This window comes from Dermacentor albipictus, chromosome 1 (genome assembly GCF_038994185.2).
Source record: "Dermacentor albipictus isolate Rhodes 1998 colony chromosome 1, USDA_Dalb.pri_finalv2, whole genome shotgun sequence".
In the NCBI taxonomy this organism is placed as follows: domain Eukaryota; kingdom Metazoa; phylum Arthropoda; class Arachnida; order Ixodida; family Ixodidae; genus Dermacentor; species Dermacentor albipictus.
The window spans coordinates 450,136,835-450,155,510 of NC_091821.1; the positions used below are offsets into that span (position 1 = coordinate 450,136,835).

The window sequence follows — 18,676 nt, forward strand, 5'->3', positions numbered from 1 at the left end:
CATTGCGTTTGACGGTAGTTGGAAGATTTGTTTTTTGTCTCTTTTTTAAACAGTTTAGCAGCAGAAGTTATCTTTCGAGCTATATGAAAAGCGTTAAGCGCCTTTCGATGCTTCGGGGTTATGCAGTTTACGTGCTCTTAATCTCTAGGAAGCTGCTGGCGCAGATTCGCATTGTGCCAGTCGTGCACGGTATGAAGCCCTTGTCGTGCGCAATAAGTGTTCCGGTTTTCATTACTGTTGCATGTAGTGCCGTCGTCTTGGACAGACTGCATACTATATGCGCTGTACAAAAGAAAAAAGAGCCAGATTATCAATTTGGTGGTCTTTTCTTAGTAGATAACGCACAGATTATTCAAATAATTCAGTGGACATTGCATTTGTTCTACCCTTATTAACACACCTAAGAGATCGTGACATGTTTTAGTTGCTATGTGACCTGATCAGTACGCCCCCATTCATGTGCATTCTACTGAAAGTGTGGCAAATGTATTCATCTCGAAGTATCAGAAAAGAGACAATGCAGACTGTTCTAAGCGGAAATAAATTGCAAACGTTAACGTGATTGTTCAAAACTGCAGTCAGTATGCTGTGCATGTTCGATCGACACGGGCACATTGCATTAACACCTGAAAAATGTGCACAGTCCAGCAGGGTATCTTTGTTTCAACAATTATTATTATAGGAATCGTTTGGGATTCTCACATTTCTTTCATTTTTATGAGTACACTCTGTGTCACATGAACCTGTCTTGAAACGAAACGTACTGTTGCTAACACCGGCGACCATTATGGTTGTCTAACTGCTTATCATACTATAATATAACGAAACATCATAATGGTACTGATTAATATTGCCATGTAGTCTTTAGTCATAGGTAAACAAAGTTAACTAGAGGCATAAGTGGTTATAGCAAATTATATAGAAAACTACTATTGAACCGTAAAAATAACTCATTGTATAGTTTTCCCTCACATTGTTGCATTTGTTTTACGCGTGTCTCTGTGTCTTCCGTGCTGTACTCGTGTGGCCATCAATTACGAACTTGCCGAAGCCCTTGTCAGCTTTATTAAACAAGGGATTCAAGTCAGTTGCATCTAATACTACATGTTAAGTGACTGACGTGTTATTCGTTTTATCTAAATATTATGGACTGGCACTACTTGGCAATTATTAAACCAAAGTATTTTTTATTGCACTTAAGCTGCAGGCGTCATAGATTGCCAGAAAATTTTCATGAAAACAGCCAGGAAAGGCTTGGAAAAAGATCAGGAAACTTTAAATTGGCCACATAGGTATGCTGTCTTGTTACATGTCAAAGTTTCCAGAAAGTCTCTGTGTTAAATATATTTTTAAAACCTTTCACTTCATAAAAATTGAAGGAAATTGGTTCTATTTATTGAAAAAAAAAAGAAAGTCAAGCAGACTGACAAGGCATTTCTTACTCAATATGTTTTTTTTTTGCGTTAACTAAACGTCCTGAACCTCGATAGCCTAGAAAAAATTTTCATTTTTCAAAGCACCTTAAATAATTTACTGTGATAGAATTCATTCGAACTATACTATCAGTTCTGTTTCCTAGGAGGTGCATATCTGTCGTGCCATGACACAAAGTGCTCGTGTGGTATTTCGGGTGCTCATGTGGTATACCTAACTTGGAAACCTGTTAGCATGCCCAAGAGGCCTCATTACCTGCAAGAAATTAAGGTACCATATCAATACAATCAACCCATCTGCCATCTGTTGAAGTTATGGCCAATGACCCATTCATTTAAAAGTATGAGAAATACATTTCAATGTGTACTAAGCAAAATAAATTACAATCTTAGGCATGATACTGGGAATATTCCAGTCACGTCTTCTGAAAACATCCCTCTGCACGGGCATACTTAACTACCAGCCAAAAAAACTGTACAGACAGCCCAACTGGGTAACGTTTCCGCAATAAATATAGGGACCATTTGGGATAAGTACATTAATGCATCATATATGAACTTGTCATAAAAGGGAACATACTGTTGCTGACACGAGCAGCAGTTGTGACTGTTTAATTGTTCACCATACCATGCAATAGAACATTGCATAAAGGTACTGATTTGTATTGACAAGCAGCCATTAGTCATAGTTAAACCGCATTAAGTATTGACTTAGATGGTTTGAGTAAATATATTCAGCTGCTTGATGAACATACAAAGAATACACATCTGTTATTTTTGCCTCATATTGCTGCATGTACTTATTTACAGCATACACCTGCAGCACCTTTGGGACTAATGACACAAAGGTCAAGGCCAGCCTGGCGACCATGCTTGCCAAGGAGTAGTGTAAATATTTAATGTTTCCATAATAGCATAAGACAAGAATTTAAGGAATTCATGTATTATATCGAGCAATAAAAATGATTAATGCATTGCCGGTGCATTTGTTTTATTTTTTGCACTGCATGATTCAGCACTATATAAATTCTTTCTGTTTATGCAACATATATGAAAGTACAGCTGGTTCAGGAGCTTTATTAATCTACTAACGGTAATGCATAAGTGCAGATGAAAAGGAACAGGTGCACATGCATAATATCTGCATTCCATGCAGTTCCATGCATTTCATATCTATAAAATGAAATGAAATACATTCAAAACGTTTTGCTACCGCATGTAATGAAAAATGTAAACTAACTTGTAGATAGCCGCTATGGAGTTACGGCCTTACACACTCTTTGTATACTTGTCTATAAAATGTCTGTGTCTATAGAGTGTTTATAAATAATGAAAATGCATGTTTGTTGGCAAGTGTATGCAGAATGTCATAGAAAAAAGTGTATTGGATTATAAAGTTCTGTTTTTGTAGACTGAAGCCTATAGAATGTCTATAGTATATATACATTTGTCTGTAGACATTCCATAGACGTCAGTCTACAAAAGTAGTACTGTAAGCCTATACACTTGCCCATAGACATTATGCAGACAACGGTCTACAAACATGAATTTTAATTAATCCATAGACACTCTAGACTCAGACTTTTTATAGACTAGTCCATAAAAAGTGTATGGCCATAAATCTATAGACGGTCTATAGACAGTCTACAGACTCAGACTTCTTATAGACTAGTCTATAAAAAGTGTATGGCCATAAGTCTACAGACAGTCTATAGACAGTGTATAGACAGCCTATAGACTCAGACTTTTTATAGACTAGTCTATAAAAAGTGTGCGGCCATAAGTCTATAGACTGTCCATAGACTAGTCTAAAGAAATGTCTATAGACAGTCTATAAACTCAGACTTTTTATAGACCAGTCTATAAAAAGTGTGCGGCCATAAGTCTATAGACTGTCTATAGACCAGTCTAAAGAAACGTCTATAGACAGTCTATAGACTTCATAGACAAATGTCTATGGACTGTCTGTGGACTTTCTATAAAAATTTTTGTAAGGGATTCCTTTCCATCAGTCCTAGCAACATATTTCTACCATTCTTATAATATATGCAGCAGTTGCAATTTGCTTGTTCCCCAGACTGCTTTTTTTCACTTTTGCATTAAAGTTACCCAGTACATTATATTGAGTTTGCACCTTTCTGATTGCTTATTCAACACCTCCATAAAGCTGTTGTATTAATATATCATTATCACTTGTGTTTGGAGCGTAGGCTTGGGCTACTTTTAATCTATACCTCATATTTGTTTTTATTACCACGACTGTTACCTTCTGCATAATGGTTTATTTATAGTCGCCCTCAATGATTTTATGAGTTAGAAATCCTGCCTCATATCACTCTATTCCGGAAGACCTCTGTAGCAGAGGATGCGGCCGTTAGTCAACACTGTATAAGCCTCACCAATTCTTTGAACATGCACAAAGTCGAGTAGCCTCTAAGGCAATGCCTAATAATTCTTCAAAGAGCTCCGCTAACCTAATCTCACTCTAGAAGGTTGCGTGGTAAAGGTTGCCAGGTTCAGTTCACAATGACGGCTTGCCCAGATACAGATATACTTAGGAGCCTCTGCCACGTCGCACATCTGGCCATCGAGTTAGTCAGGTGCGGCGCTAAGGGACACGGGTTAACTCGCGAAGTCATGAGGAATCATGCACTCCACATGTGGTGCATGATAAAGCACACACACGCAGTCTATACGTAGCGTTGGCAGCTACAAAGAAAGTACTGGGCAAAGAGGGCCGGTCTTTGAGATAGCGCCGTCTGAAACAGCATCCCAAGGCGACAGCTGCCAAATGAATGGAGGTTAAAAGGTGGCACGGAATGCCCACTCCGAGCGTTTCCAAGAGTGTGCGTGTGCGATCGTGGCCTAATTGCTATAGCACTGGGTTACAGTGATCGACGGCTGAGGTTCAATTACAGCATCAGTCACTCATCATATTATTTTTGGTGAAAGGAGGCGAGACAGGTGCCGACCTACGTGCCTATGGCAAAGCGCCAAGACTGAGGCAAATAATTCACCATATTAAAGCTGATTTGCGCCTCCATTAGTGCTAACATGAATATTCAACGTGCATTGTGAGGAGCTGTGGCAGTTTAGTTGTACATTAACAAACACAAGTGCATAAATGTGCACTGTCTACAATTAGTTCCGCTCGAAGCAATTATAGCAATAGCAAGCCCGCGAGTCCTGTGCGGCTGCGCAATGTAAACAACCCTGCGGAAGCTGCCCGTCTTCACATGCATATGCGAAACGATAGTGTGCGTGTGTAGCGAAGCTGCATCGTTACAGCTACGGCGGCATTCCGCGTCAGCACCCATACGCATATTTAATGGTGAGCCACCGTCGCGTCACAAAGTGGTGACGGCCGTCGGTAACGCCACGCCTGTACACACTAATTAAGTTGACAGCAAACGACACTTCGAAGCGCTACGATCTTTAATACAGTTATAGGTGTCACATCCGCCAGCCATATTTACTGCTAAATTACTCAGTGTTAAAATGAATAGTGCCCAAATGTCGTTATTGGCGCAAGTATACATCACCGAGAGTACGTTTTTTTTCGTACAGTAAACCATTTTAATCTTTGTATACCTTCTTTCCTAACCATTAGGTGTGTAAAAAGCTGCAGTTTGGCTATCTCAGGGGTTTTCGTGACGGGTTTAGGTACGTCCGTCGGCCAGATTTTCAGTAGGACCCCGAATAGAACACTTTACGAAAAACATACAGAAGTCTAAGCAGACATATTGCAGCTCATATAGAAGTACATGCGTTCGTAGAAAAACCCTTTTGATAACGAAAAACACAATTCAGTGCCTCATTGTGTAAAGTAATGTGTTTTTTTATATATATGTCCTGCATGTCTGAGCTATAGGAAAGCGACGACCACACTCGCGCGTATACTTTACTAGCAAGAAACGACTTCAAGAAAATTAATTACAGTCAAGTATTTCTCCATGTGACGTGCAGTATTCACGATAGGATTGACGTTTGCCAAAACAAAGCAAATATAAGTTTCATTACTTGCTGGAGGTGGCGGTTCTCAAGAGTGCTAGACACCATCAACATAGCAGAGAGAATGGCGCTTTACTGGAACAAACCACCTGATAGACAGCCGCTCGAGGACCGATAAGGCTAGTACACTATCAGTTTCACTACAAATGTTCAATGTACGCATTGGAGGTTATTGAATTTATAGTAGGACCTGTCACGAGATTGTCTTTTAGCTTTGTCGCAGGGCAGCTGTGCGTATTATGCTATTCATCATTTCACATCTGGCTTTGACATGTACAGTTGCGTTTGTCTGCAAAAGAGCTGTAACGGACGACAACCCTGTGACAGCACCGGTATATAATATGCGCTCGGAGATAGGCCCAGAAAGGCGCTTGATTTAGTAGTCTGCAGGACAGTTTCTTTCTCCGTTACTTCATTCGTTAGAGGGCATTGGAACAATGGCGTTGCTATACCGAGTGACTGATTCATTGATTAAGGAAGTAAATTTTTCACCAGTAGGTTTTCAGCTTTTAGGGATGCCATAGTTTTGAAGTGACGTCGTATTTCAGGGCTATGAAATAATTGTGACTACCTGGTTGTACTTTGGTAACCCGCAAAGGTGGGCACAGCAGCTTCTTTGCTGTTCTCTCCACAGAATCGCGATGTCGACGACTTAAAATCTGTGCCTTCTTTTCGTAGCAGAAGCGGGATACTGCACGTTGTGATTCACGGAGGTAAAACAGAAGGCAATGCGTTAAGCATGTGCTGCTTGAGCCTTGGACCAAATCAATTGAGTTGAATTCAATTGAATTGATAGCGTTGTCCTCTCCTTATGCAAAGTTTGCAACACTGCATGCGTATTTGGCAGATAGAACTCTACTCTTGGCAACATAAGTCGCCATGCTGAAATAATAGTATAAATCTGCAGCTTAGTTGCTAGTTACTAGTTAACAGTTACTGGTTTAGTGACTATAGAGCACTGCTGAGCACAAGACCGCTCATTCCATTTGCGGTCCTTGCGGTCAAGTGCTAAGTCAGGATGAACAAGAAAGTTTCTGCATGCTGACATTTCGGTGCGGTAAGTGAGTTCAATTATTTGCGGAGGCACTTACTGTGTCAACATTGGCCCCTTAATAATGTTAGAGAAACCACGTCTCCCATGTGGAAAGACCTATTAATTCCCTTTGTCCATATCTGATCTTGTAAAAAAAAGAAAAAAAAACGGGAATGGCCCTATGGGGCCCTTGACGCTAAATGCACCGCACTAATGTAGGAAAAATCACTGACATGCTTATTAAGTTGGGGAAAAAAAGTAGGTGTCTATATAAAATGCACTGCGTTCTTAAGCATAGACGGGGCGCTCAACAGGAAACGTATTGACATTCTTCAGACAAGTGGCAAATTTCGTTTAGCATACCCAGCGGGAATTCTTTTGGTAAGAATTGCAATGGCGCTGGCGTTCCCTTAGCTGCCGTGTCTCTCAGACTTCCCAGTTACGAGTAAGTACTGCTCTAGACAAAAGCTTCGCTTATTAGTTGAATTTTTCAAACCTCTGGAATTGTACACTCATGTGTCCTTAGCCCTCTTTCTAAGACGGTATCTTTCAGATTGATGAACGTATGCTAATTCTACTCATGGTGCCTGTCCAAGGATGCCTAAATGTATGGCAGCTCCATCCCAGCAGTACAGTGCTGAGCGCCCACTCTGCGTTAGCCTTAGTTTCACAGAATAGCTTAGCGGGACACGAGTGTTGGTAACGTTGACGCTAATTCTACGGCACAGCGTCCAATTAACCGGAATATCTCTGCGACGCAGTGAGCGCACTTAGGGCTGTAGTTCTCGCTGTTCAGTGACACTCAAGAGGAACCCTCAGGACCTCGTATGAAAGACCTACTTCTCGATTGTGAACCAACATTGTTGCATTCCGTAACGCTTACATAGCCACCGTGTGTGTTTCACAACCTGCACAAATCGTATATGGTATTGCACTGGCACAGTACTAATATCTTAGTGGTCTCTTCGCTATTTGAATTGATGAAGTATGGAAATAATGAACACAAGAGGTGTCTAGTATGTGTAGACACTTAGGTTGTCATTGCGTTTTTGTGCGCCATTTTACGTAAACTTTTTAATTGTTCCAGTTCCTTATGGCTGAATAAATTTCGCTTAGAGATGCGGTTGGGTAGACGCGTTAAATGGGCGGATTTTTCATTCGTAAACGTGTCTATTTCATGCAGTTCTTTTAATCGGACTTCATCATGATTATTGAGCTTTGTTGTGAGTAGACAAACTTGGACACCTTCCTTGCCGGCGGCCTCCTCCGTCCAGGAAGCTATATGACATGGTCGCCTGTCTTGTCCTGTTACTCAGCTGACCAAGCTGATACTGGTCATTAGGGCTGAGGTTGGCAAGCTCAATTTCCCACTGCTTGTCAAATTGTTTTTTATTGTTTGTATGTCTTCACCTTCTGCAGACGGTGCTTTATTGAGTACGTTTAATCGCAGAAATTAGAGAAAGTGCCGTTTGTTGCTGCGTTTATTTTTCTTTTTGTAGACTATCCAAGCAAACTGGCGAAAATTACTTTTAGTGCTGAAACGTTCTCATACCACCTCATAGTATCATGGTTTGACAAATTAACAATATTTTATTGCATAAAAAATGAATTTTGCTGTTTTACGTGCCAAAACCACGTGTAAGAGTGTAAGACATACTGTAGTGGGGGAATCAGGATTAATTTTGACTACCTGGGGTTCTTCAGCGAGCACGACATCTAGGTAAATGAGGGTTTTGACATTTAGGCCCCATCTAAATGCAGCCGCAGAGGCCGGAATGAAACTGGCGACCTGGAGCTCAAAAACGCAACGCCATAGCCACTAAACTACTTAGGCGGGTATTGTATTGTTTACAGAGATGCTAGCTACAAAGTTGTCCTCAACGTTTCCAAAGGCATCCTAATTAACAAGCTAATCAAAAGATGAGAGTCAGTGTGAAAGAAGTTATCGATATGTAGCTCAGGCCATCACGCTGGTTAGTGTTGCAGCGGTGTGCTTGTGCAACATAGCGCGACGACTTTCGAATTTAAGGAGAAAATAACGCGCTAGCGATAAACGTGGTCGACGTAAGTACAGCCGACCGCTATGCCAAGGGCAATCGCTAAAGGTGCCTAAACTTGCTAAAAAATCGGTCGGTAAATTAATTTTAGTATTTTACGCGCTTAGTATTCGAGAGTACTTGCCCTTTAAAACATTTCACTAGGACAGGCCTTAGCTTTGGTAAAGGCACACTAAAGAGGCATATTGAGTCCTACCGCTTTAGAAAATTGTACATTCGTCATAAAGTTAGATTTATGACAGATGTGAAAGGTCACTGTTACAGCAGCTTTGGCAAGTCAAGCCCTTCCCCCCCCCTAAAAAAAGAAACGTAAGAAAATAACGAAGGACGCCTGGCGACGCTACCGCACAGTTCTTGTACCAGCTTACGCTGACGTCAACAATTTCTACAATGTCTTCTCCAGCGTTGGTGAATAGTTCTCGGTAAAGAAGAATCAAATACTCTACCAAGCAAGAGCTTGCAGTACTTTATTTGCCTTGGCAAAAGCAGCCCTAGTATCAGTCATCGCACTGTCGCACTAGTGATGTGGCATTCGGGAGAAAATCAATAAAGGACACTTGGGCCTTCACTTTCTCCTTTAATAAGAAATAACTTTTTCCTACTCAATCAATGACTACAGAGCTTGAACAGAATATAATTCCACTGGTTTGGTGTAGCTCTATAATGTCTCTTAGCTCAAACAAAGGAAAAAAAAACACTTTACCATCCTAAGCTACCCACTCCCACCCTACTGGAATGGCGGTTCAACCGAAAGGCAGCTTCTGCACGTCTGATGAAACCATTAAGCGCCTCGTGTGCATTGTCCTCGGTACAACGTACGCTCTTAAGCAAAATTACACCTTTTGGTGCGTCTCTTGCCACGCAAGAATAATTGTCATCTGTCTTGCTTGCGTTTCCTTTTTCTAACGCTGCGAGCCCGGTCCTCTCCAGTCACGAACGGCATGCGCGTTATGACCATGACAGAGCATTCTCGACAGGAAAGTAACGAGCGCGGTGTTTTCAAGGAAGGAAACGCAAGCAAGACACATGACGATTATTGTTGCGTGGCACATATGCATCCCAAAGGGTGCACCCAAAGGGTGTTTGAGAGTGTACAAGGCACCTCTCTTTCGGCAGATATGAACCGGCTAGACTCCCTATCATTACTTTAGTAATATGCGCTAGGACCATGGCCACATCCCTCACTCGAAGAAATAAATTTTCAAGCGCTACTGCAGTTCTTGAAGTGAACCGGCCTTAGTGGCCATTTGTAATCATCCCGTGCTTTCCTCCGCGTGCACGTAGCGTTCATTCTCTCCTTCTTTTCCTCTTTGTATGTGCGCTTCCTTTCACCCCAAGCTTACGGTGGCGAACCTGACGCTAGTATCGCGAATTTCCCTACCTTCTCTCTCCTTGCTTTCCCGTCTCTCTTTCTTTTACCACGACAGCGACAGTCTATATGAAGTAAAGCGACATGTCAAGTTTACTTTTCTGCAAAACGATCTTTTTTCACTGGAGTTCACGCGAGCAATCACTACACTTCTATACTGCAGAAAGAAAACAAAGAAGTTGATTTGCTGTTAACGCATCTATCTCATCTTTTCCCCCAGCAGCCTCAAGAACAAATGTTTGTCCCCTCCCTATATATATATTAATGAAGTGCCAAGCAATATGATGTATGTGTGCGACGTGCTCCGAATATTTACAATTCTAACTCGTCAGACCTGTCCGGATTTGTGTAGGATGGTTCCTTGCACCTGTGGATAAACAAATGCATTTGCTCCTTCGATGTAGTAAGCTGACGCTAGCATTTGTTCCTGTGCATCGCCGCGCACCAGTCCCATTGCGCGTATTAAATTTTTGATGAGCCGGAATCCGGAATGTGTTGTTTTCTTCTTCTTCTTCAAAAAAAAAAATAAACTCGTTCCCGAGTTCCACTAAATATATCCATATATAATAGATTCACTAGGCTCTGACAAGGCACCTTCTTGGCAAGTGCATTTCTTAGCATTTCTTTGACTGGGCACTGCCTACTAGTTGACATTGAGGATTTTGATCAAAACCAATCTGATACTTTGGGAAAGTGGGCTGCTGAAAAGATGTGGAAGAACTCGCAACATTTACCTTATCTTTCGTTGAAGATCACAGTGGAAACGTTCCGATGTCCAGTTTCTGTGCAGACGATGCAACTCTTTAGCTCACTCGAAATCAAGAGTTTGTCGGCCACATCGTGCCAGTACCTGCAAGACAAATGCAAGCTGGATTTTAGGGATTGGCACAAAAATACATGTCGCTTTCTTCAGTAATTTCAGTGCTTTTAAAATAATAAACGATACACAACGTTATAAACATAAGTAGCATCCGCAAGTTCTACACATACATACATACATACATACATACATACATACATACATACATACATACATACATACATACATACATACATACATACATACATACATACATACATTATTTTTACTTGTCTGTACCATGTAGGAATGAAAGCGTAGGAGAGACCCCAGCCAGCACGGACGTGTTGGAAAAGGTGTGGCGGGAGTCACGTGCTATTTTTCAAAGGAGCACTGGAAATGGTATCTTAAACGTAAACGTTGCCATAGGAACCCCACACCTGAAGCTTTCGCTGCTGCTCTGGGCCTCTGAAAAGTGAAGTAGGTTTCTTCAGCTCGTGTCTTTCTCGCAGCAGATTCTGTTCGCGAGACAACCTGACTTTGGAGCGTGGTGTGTAAGATGAAACGTTGTGTTTAGGGTCTGTGAGCGCGAGTGTCAGTCAGCAACAGACACACTCAAGTAATCACGGCGCGGGTCTTCGTCATATTCTTCAACGTGCCGCGCAAAAGCACAGGTGCGCGTCTGCTTCACCAGAACTGCTACAGAAGTTTCGTCGGCCTTATTGTGACGTGCGTCGGCAGCACAAACTAGCGGCGGCTCGTAGCAATGCAAGTTCACAGCTCACACCTATCTTCCCCGGCGAGCTGATTTGAGGCGCAACAGGAGATGGCACACCAACATGGCTGCGTTTCCATCTTCAAAAACGTGACGCCAAGGCCTCTCCTGCTTTGTTTCTTTCCTCCGTGGTTTGTACGAAGACAGTAACAGAAGTAAAAGATCCCAGCGACTTGCATACAGTCACCCAAGTGAAGCCGACAGAAATTAACACCCCAGGGCATAGTTAGCTGGCATTTTTATTTACCTCTCCATTATTTATGCATAGAGGGGACATAATGCCCTTCTCTTGATATCCATACTTAAACAAAGCGTCGTGCTGCATGCTTAACATAGAGCGAGCGCATGGCGTGTGACACGTCATGCTTCGTTCCTATTCGTGCCGCTGTGATTGAACAATGAATATGTATTTTGCTACCATCGGCTATTGAGATCAGTGACACACAAGTATGTTAATAAAGAGCGGTATATATATATATATATATATATATATATATATATATATATATATATATATATATATATATATATATATATATATATATATATATATATATATATATCGGTATATTTGATGAACACATCTTCATATATATTTTGACTTATTCGGACATTACCCGACAATAATCACTGTAATCGATATTACGTCACAATTGCCCCAATGATTCAGAAGTACATGTTTCTGCTCTAGTCGGTTCATATTGCTGAGTAGACCATAAGTATGATCGCTTGGCGCAAACAAGGAAGGACAGAAGTGAACACGGGCACTTTTAATATGGGCCGTTTTAATATCACCAGTTAAAACCTGCTAAAAATTCGGCCTAGAGGATTACGTGTAAACAAACCTACAAAGTACGTCAAAGCAATGTGCTGAGCGGAATGTGCACATCTCCTCTTTCAGCAATAATAATTGCCTCTTCGGCGTTGCTTGTTGCAATATTGCAAATTAATTTGAATGTTTACGGGCATCATGAACGGGACGTGGTTTCTACGCATGGTGGTGCCGTGGGTTGTAAGCTATCTCAGAAACACTAAAAACATAAATAATGAGGAAGGGTATTAGGGCAGTGGGATCAACGCCGAAATGCGACACAACCACAGCAACCCGTTAAAGAGTTTCACGGGCACGCTCGCGAAAAGCAACACCTCGCTCATCCGAATAATTGCAAAGTAAGATCAATCCACAAACATTAAATTTATATGTATTTTTTTCTGGCTGTTTCCGACGACGCCGAGGTAATAGAGGCGAACGACTACCACCTAATGGCACGCGCGGACGAGCTAACACGGCAAACATTGACGTCACCAAGGTCACAAAAGAAGATTCCACGCAGTATTATTATATCGCAGCCTGTAGCATGTTCTGACTGAGTAGTGCGTTTTCTTTGAAGCAAAATTCAATTTAGTCATCACTGGGTAGAGTAAATACATTCGATGCAGAAAATGCGGCTGCACAGTGCAATGGATGTTATCGTCCTTGAACTTGCGCGGCTAAAAATCCGGTCAGATATAAAAAAAATATTAATAAATTGTACTGACGCACCATCACTACGCACCAAAGAAGCTGTGTGACTACTAGGCCACAGGGTGTGAAAGCAACACAGTTAATTAAATATGGGGTTTCACGTGCCAAAACCGCGATTTGATTATGAGGCACGCCGTAGTGGAGGACTCCGGAAACTTGGACCACCTGGGGTTCTTTCACGTCCACTTAAATGTAAGTACACGGGTGTTTTCCCCTTTCGACCCCATCGCAATGTGGCCGCCGTGGCCGGGATTCGATCCCGCGACCTCGTACTTAGCAGCCGAATACCATGGCCTCTAAGCAACCACGGCGGGTAAAAGCAACACAGCTGTAACCACGCTATCGACGAGACCACTTTCGCTGCTTCATTGAGTTCTGTTCCTGTGAGGAGAAGCTGACATTGGCGTGATCGGATATGGTCGCTAGGGACCATGCCCACGCACATTTTATGGTTCAAGCTTCAACGCACTTCGATCCGCGTGGATGCATTTTCTGCAGTGTTCGCTTCTGATGAAAAAAATTCTATTCCGGTTATGTCCGCTAAAGCACAAGGAATGTTACTACTGATGTTGCTTTATTCGAGTTTTTCTTATCTATATTTTTTTCGTTGTTCACAAGGACGCGGGTGTAGCACACTCGCAGTTGTTCCCGGGTATATAGGCGTTGAAGTAAAATGTAGAAAATCTTAAAGAATCGCTTATGCTGTAAACCTATAAAATACTCAAACTTTACTCAAGCGTGAAGGCGACACATAAATGCACTCGCTTTACGGCGTCGCTGGCAGCCGTTCACGGTCACCGTATTATAGTAAGATATAAAACAGCAAAATTTGCAGAAGTAACGCGTGTAGTCGGAGTAAACAAGTCATGCGAGTAGGTGCTAAAAAAGTTCTCAGGAGTTTCAATATTCCCGTTTCAACGGCTACGCTCCTTTCCTGCAAAACTGGTCTTATTGACGGACGCTGTGTGAGGTGAATTAGTGAAATTGAGAAATTTTACGGCGTTCCTTCTTTATTGTGATGCTACGTACTGGGTAGCACTATCGAAGACACACGGTATCTGCGAGCACAGCTCAGCAGAAGTTCTAAGCAATTGGACATTTTCTAGTGTCCTACTGCCCTGCGATGATTATGAACAGTAATGACTCGCGTATTACACTCGCTCTAGCGTATATTTTGACACGTGGAAGTGGATTTGGTTAGAATAGCTAATTAATATTCCAACGCCATTCATTCTGCGCCAAACTGTTGCGCCTTTGTGAAGCGTGGTTTTGTACGCTTGTAATTTGTACGTGTGCCGTATAATGGCGCCATGAGAAAGTAAGCCTCAAAGGCCGAGGTATATATACACAGATTGGCTTGTGCATTATTCTTTCTCCTAATACACCCATTAGGAGTAGAATGATTATCAATTTTTCTTAACATTAATTTTGATCGCCCGTCTTTAGGAGCCTTGATTTTGAACACTAACGCTTGAACATGGACAAGACACGCGGCCAAGACAAACAACTCGATGCAAGTCAAGCCAATTTTACTTCATGCTAGTTTTTCGTACCAGTAACATAAGAATAGAAAGAATAAGGCCGCACGCAATACCGCAGTCTGAACTTTCAATTTCATCAGGGTCGAGCACGCTAGGAGGAACACGCTCTTCGAGATTTAAAGGAAGGAATATATTTTGATACGAAAAAAAGAGCACTTGTGCACGAGGCTGCACGCATTACCCCGATAGAAATCCTGCAATTCTTATTATACTGAGTCCGCATACATTGCTTTCCGTCGACGATGTATATGTCGATATTACAACGCTGATCAAGATTACATTTGACGGAGTCACTGTTACAGAGCAAGCGGCCCTTGGTCATTGCTGATTGCATTCTTCTTGACTATTAAAGTTTTTGTATGCCTAAGGCATGTATTTAGGGGAATCTTTCAAGGACCTCTGGAGTGCCCTGTTTTTAATAAGCCCGTAAATAAAATGGTTTCTGAAAGCAGACGTAAACTTCATCGTTCGCGTCAAATGTAAATCTGTCGAAAGACATGGCACAGCCCTTGTGCTCTCTGGAAGAGAAATTGTTGCGGCTGTTTTCTGTTTAAAGTTAGTGCGGTGAGCGAAAAGTGCGATTGCTTTGTCCTCCGTGTGAAAGCATTCTGAGAACAATATATGACGGTGGAATTTGCCGAGTGTTATGTTCTTCTTGAATTTCTTGCAATGCAAGTGGACATGAAGATTGTAGGCATGCATCCAGTGACACAACAACGTCACCGAATTCAGTTTCCACGATATGAAAGTTTTCGCCGCAGCTGTTTACATGAAGTTCATGCATCAAGTAATTTCTATCTGTTACCAGCAAAGCTGTCGCTTGTGCATGTTGTGGCCCTGTGGTCGAGCTTGGACACTTTTGCTGTCAGAGTAAACGTGAAGTGAATTTTACGATTACCTGCATTATTGGCGCAAGAACCTCCAGTGCAACCTCTATAATGCGCACGCCACTTAATTGTGTTTTTTTTTTTGCTAATGAAGATACGTATGGCATATGGATATGTTGATATTGGAATCCTTCACTCCTAGGGTATCGTAATGTTTTACAACATTTAGGCCGCAGATAATATGTGGTTGTCTTACCCGATTGTAATTATAATGTTTAGTATGAACAGTCGTCATCCAACGTTTATAGCGAACATGTAAAAAGCGATGATGGCTGGCCCCTGAGAGACACCTTTTGAGAAAACCTCTGCGCGCTTTATATCGGATTTTATCCCGCAGTGTATCGTCGATCAATTTAACGCAACAACTTAACTATTACAGAAACTATTACAATTATTTCGACTAAGCTTTTAATCAATACGGAGCACCCAAAATGACAGCTATATGACTCCTGTAGGCAACGCTGAGTTATTCTTGAAAATTGACGCTTTTTTAACTCGATGTGTGGCATCCGCGCCACATTGTATCACGGTTATGTGTTTGTTAATCACCAACAATACTGTCGCTCCTAACGCAGCACAACTAAATCGACATAGATGAATGTGTGGCTGCAACTTGTGTAATGATGTTCCTTAGGTAGAACCGTACAATATATGCCACGAGCGCTTCTTTAAAGGGTTACCAACGAGTGTACAGCGCATGGAGTCTTAGCTGTACAGTTTATTAAGGAAACGCGTGCGGTGGCTGAACGTTATTTTTAGAACAGTCTTGTAATGTTATTTATCGATACTTCCAGGAAGGAGCCATTACACTAGTAATCTTCCGCTAAAGTAAAAACATCTCGTTCCTACAACCTAGCCTATGTCTGGAAGGAGATAAAAGCACAAACATGAACGTTGTTTCTTGTTTTCGTCTATGTAATTTAACCGCTGTAAAATATACGCGAACATTGTTGCTTTGAAAGAAACGCGTCCGGGCTCCGTGTTTACAGAATGCTTTCACTGTTTCTTGAGGCTGGGAATGTCCTTCCTGAACGCGCTATTGCAGTCCAGAAATCCTGATCGCTCGGCCCATAGACAACTTTTTTGTACTTTTTCTACGGAGGCTCGCATTGTTCAAATTGCACTGCAGCTTCATTGCCCAAGAACACGTGGCACATCCACGTTGCATGTTCTTTGTTAGCTTTCTGTCTTTTCTAGTCGCACGGCTCTGAACTACCACATTTCATATGAATTTTTCGCATGACCAAAGCTGTTCTTCCTTTAAGTAAAAAAAGAAGTTCTTGGGCGTTCGCACAAACGAGTCACAATGTAGTCAGTCAAGACATCACCGACCCGCCGTGGTTGCTCAGTGGCTATGGTGTTGGGCTGCTGAGCACGAGATCGCGGGATCGAATCCCGGCCACGGCGGCCGCATTTCGATGGGGGCGAAATGCGAAAACACCCGTGTACTTAGATTTAGGTGCACGTTAAAGAACCCCAGGTGGTCGAAATTTCCGGAGTCCTCCACTACGGCGTGCCTCATAATCAGAAAGTGGTTTTGGCACGTAAAACTCCATAATTTAATTTTAATTTTAAGACATCACCGCATTCTTATTCATAGCCTCAAGACCGCATACGTCAATTATTTGAGAAAAAAAAATGTTTGCGTATGTAATCGGATGCGTGCAGGCCAGCAAGCTTCCACGCTATACTTTCATGAATACTTAGCCAGACAAAAAAAGAAAGGTAAGGAAACGATAGCGGACGATGAACGAAGAAGCTTATCCTGCGAATGTGTGGAAATGTCAGCTGAATGAGCAATTAGAGCGGAACGTGTCACTGTGGCGAAAGAAAGATGTGAATGCTAGGTGAACATAAGTGTTTAGATAGCATGATGCCTGGCGCATCTTCTATAGCACTGGTTATACAGACCCTGACGCGTATTTCTTTCTTTTTCCCTTTTTTCCATCGGTGGGCAAATTGTACTTCGTGTAGTAAATTACAATCAAGCGCAACGCTTAACGAGAGTATCTCCGTATGACGGGGCCTTCGATTTGACAACATGCGATCGTGGCGGTGTCAAGCACGACCAAGGCAGTGCCCTGCAATATTGTGACTATCTTCCTAATGCTTCCTGCAGCAACCAATGAACAAAACAGAGTGCAAAAGGACACAGCAAGAAAAAAAATTATTAAATTTGTGGAAGGCTGAGAGCTCGCCATGAGCCATGATACTCCATTGTGCTACTTTGCACAGGGGGAGCAAGTAGAATAGCATTAGTACGGGCCATTAATTATGTATAGTCCTACACCACAGCAGCCCTTTAGCTGTTAAATTGCAGATAATCAACGTGTACCCATTCTCGGCCCCATATTTGCTTCGGTTTTTCTAGATGACCGTGTGAAACCATTATAGATGTTTGTAGAATATAATTAACCAACGTAATATTCGGTTTAAACTTTCTTTCTTTTTCTCTCCCTTAACTCCATTTTTTAGGTAACACGCAGCTTTAATGCCCTTGTATTCCTCTTGCTTACAACACCCTGCACAACTTCAACTCGCCGTGGTTGCTGAGTGACTATGGTGTGGGGCTGCTGAGCACGGAGGTCGCGGGATCGAATCCCGGCCACGGCGGCCGCATTTAGATGTGGGCGAAATGCGAAAACACCCGTGTGCGTAGATTTAGGTGCACGTTAAAGAACCCCAGGTGGTCGAAATTTCCGGAGTAATTCACTACGGCATGTCTGATTATCAGAAAGTGGTTTTGGCACGTAAAACCCCATAATTTAATTTAATTTTAACCCTGCACAACACTAACGCTGCTCAAAAAAGTACGTGCAATTCAAATATGCATGATGCAGATGTTTTAAACTTGACTTCAGATTTCTATATTATTTTCTATCGTGTGCTGCATTGCAGTCAGCTGTAATCTCGAAATTCCATCCCGTGTCATTGCTGTGGTATGTCTGTTCACCATGATATTTTTTTTCCTACGGGAAGCGTGAGTCCCCGTCAGCTGGTAGAGTGCCTTCTGCCCCTTATCCTCAGTTTCTATCTAGTGAACCTAAATAAGCTTACAGTTAGGATTATTAGGATTAAGATTTGTATTTCCGTCAGATGAAAACCTCCCCGTACTGAGAAGCAACAGGAAGACAGATATCAATCAGGTCGATTGTGAGCCACAGTCAAAACATGAAACAAGAAGTAACGTTAAACTAGTATATAAAGGGGTCTTTCATTTGTGTACGCTGTGATAGCAACTAACGC

The 18,676-nt window shown here is 42.0% G+C and overlaps 1 protein-coding gene across 3 annotated transcripts in view; it reads right to left on the reverse strand.

Moving 5' to 3' along the window:
• LOC135911069 (diuretic hormone receptor-like) overlaps window positions 1-18,676 on the reverse strand; it is a 194,759-nt gene that overhangs the window by 69,406 nt on the left and 106,677 nt on the right. For all 3 annotated transcript variants that reach the window (XM_065443165.2, XM_065443163.2, XM_065443164.2), the window contains one exon: window positions 10,638-10,753. The gene's annotated coding sequence lies outside the window, so the exon portion shown is untranslated. The remainder of the gene's footprint in view (window positions 1-10,637; window positions 10,754-18,676) is intronic.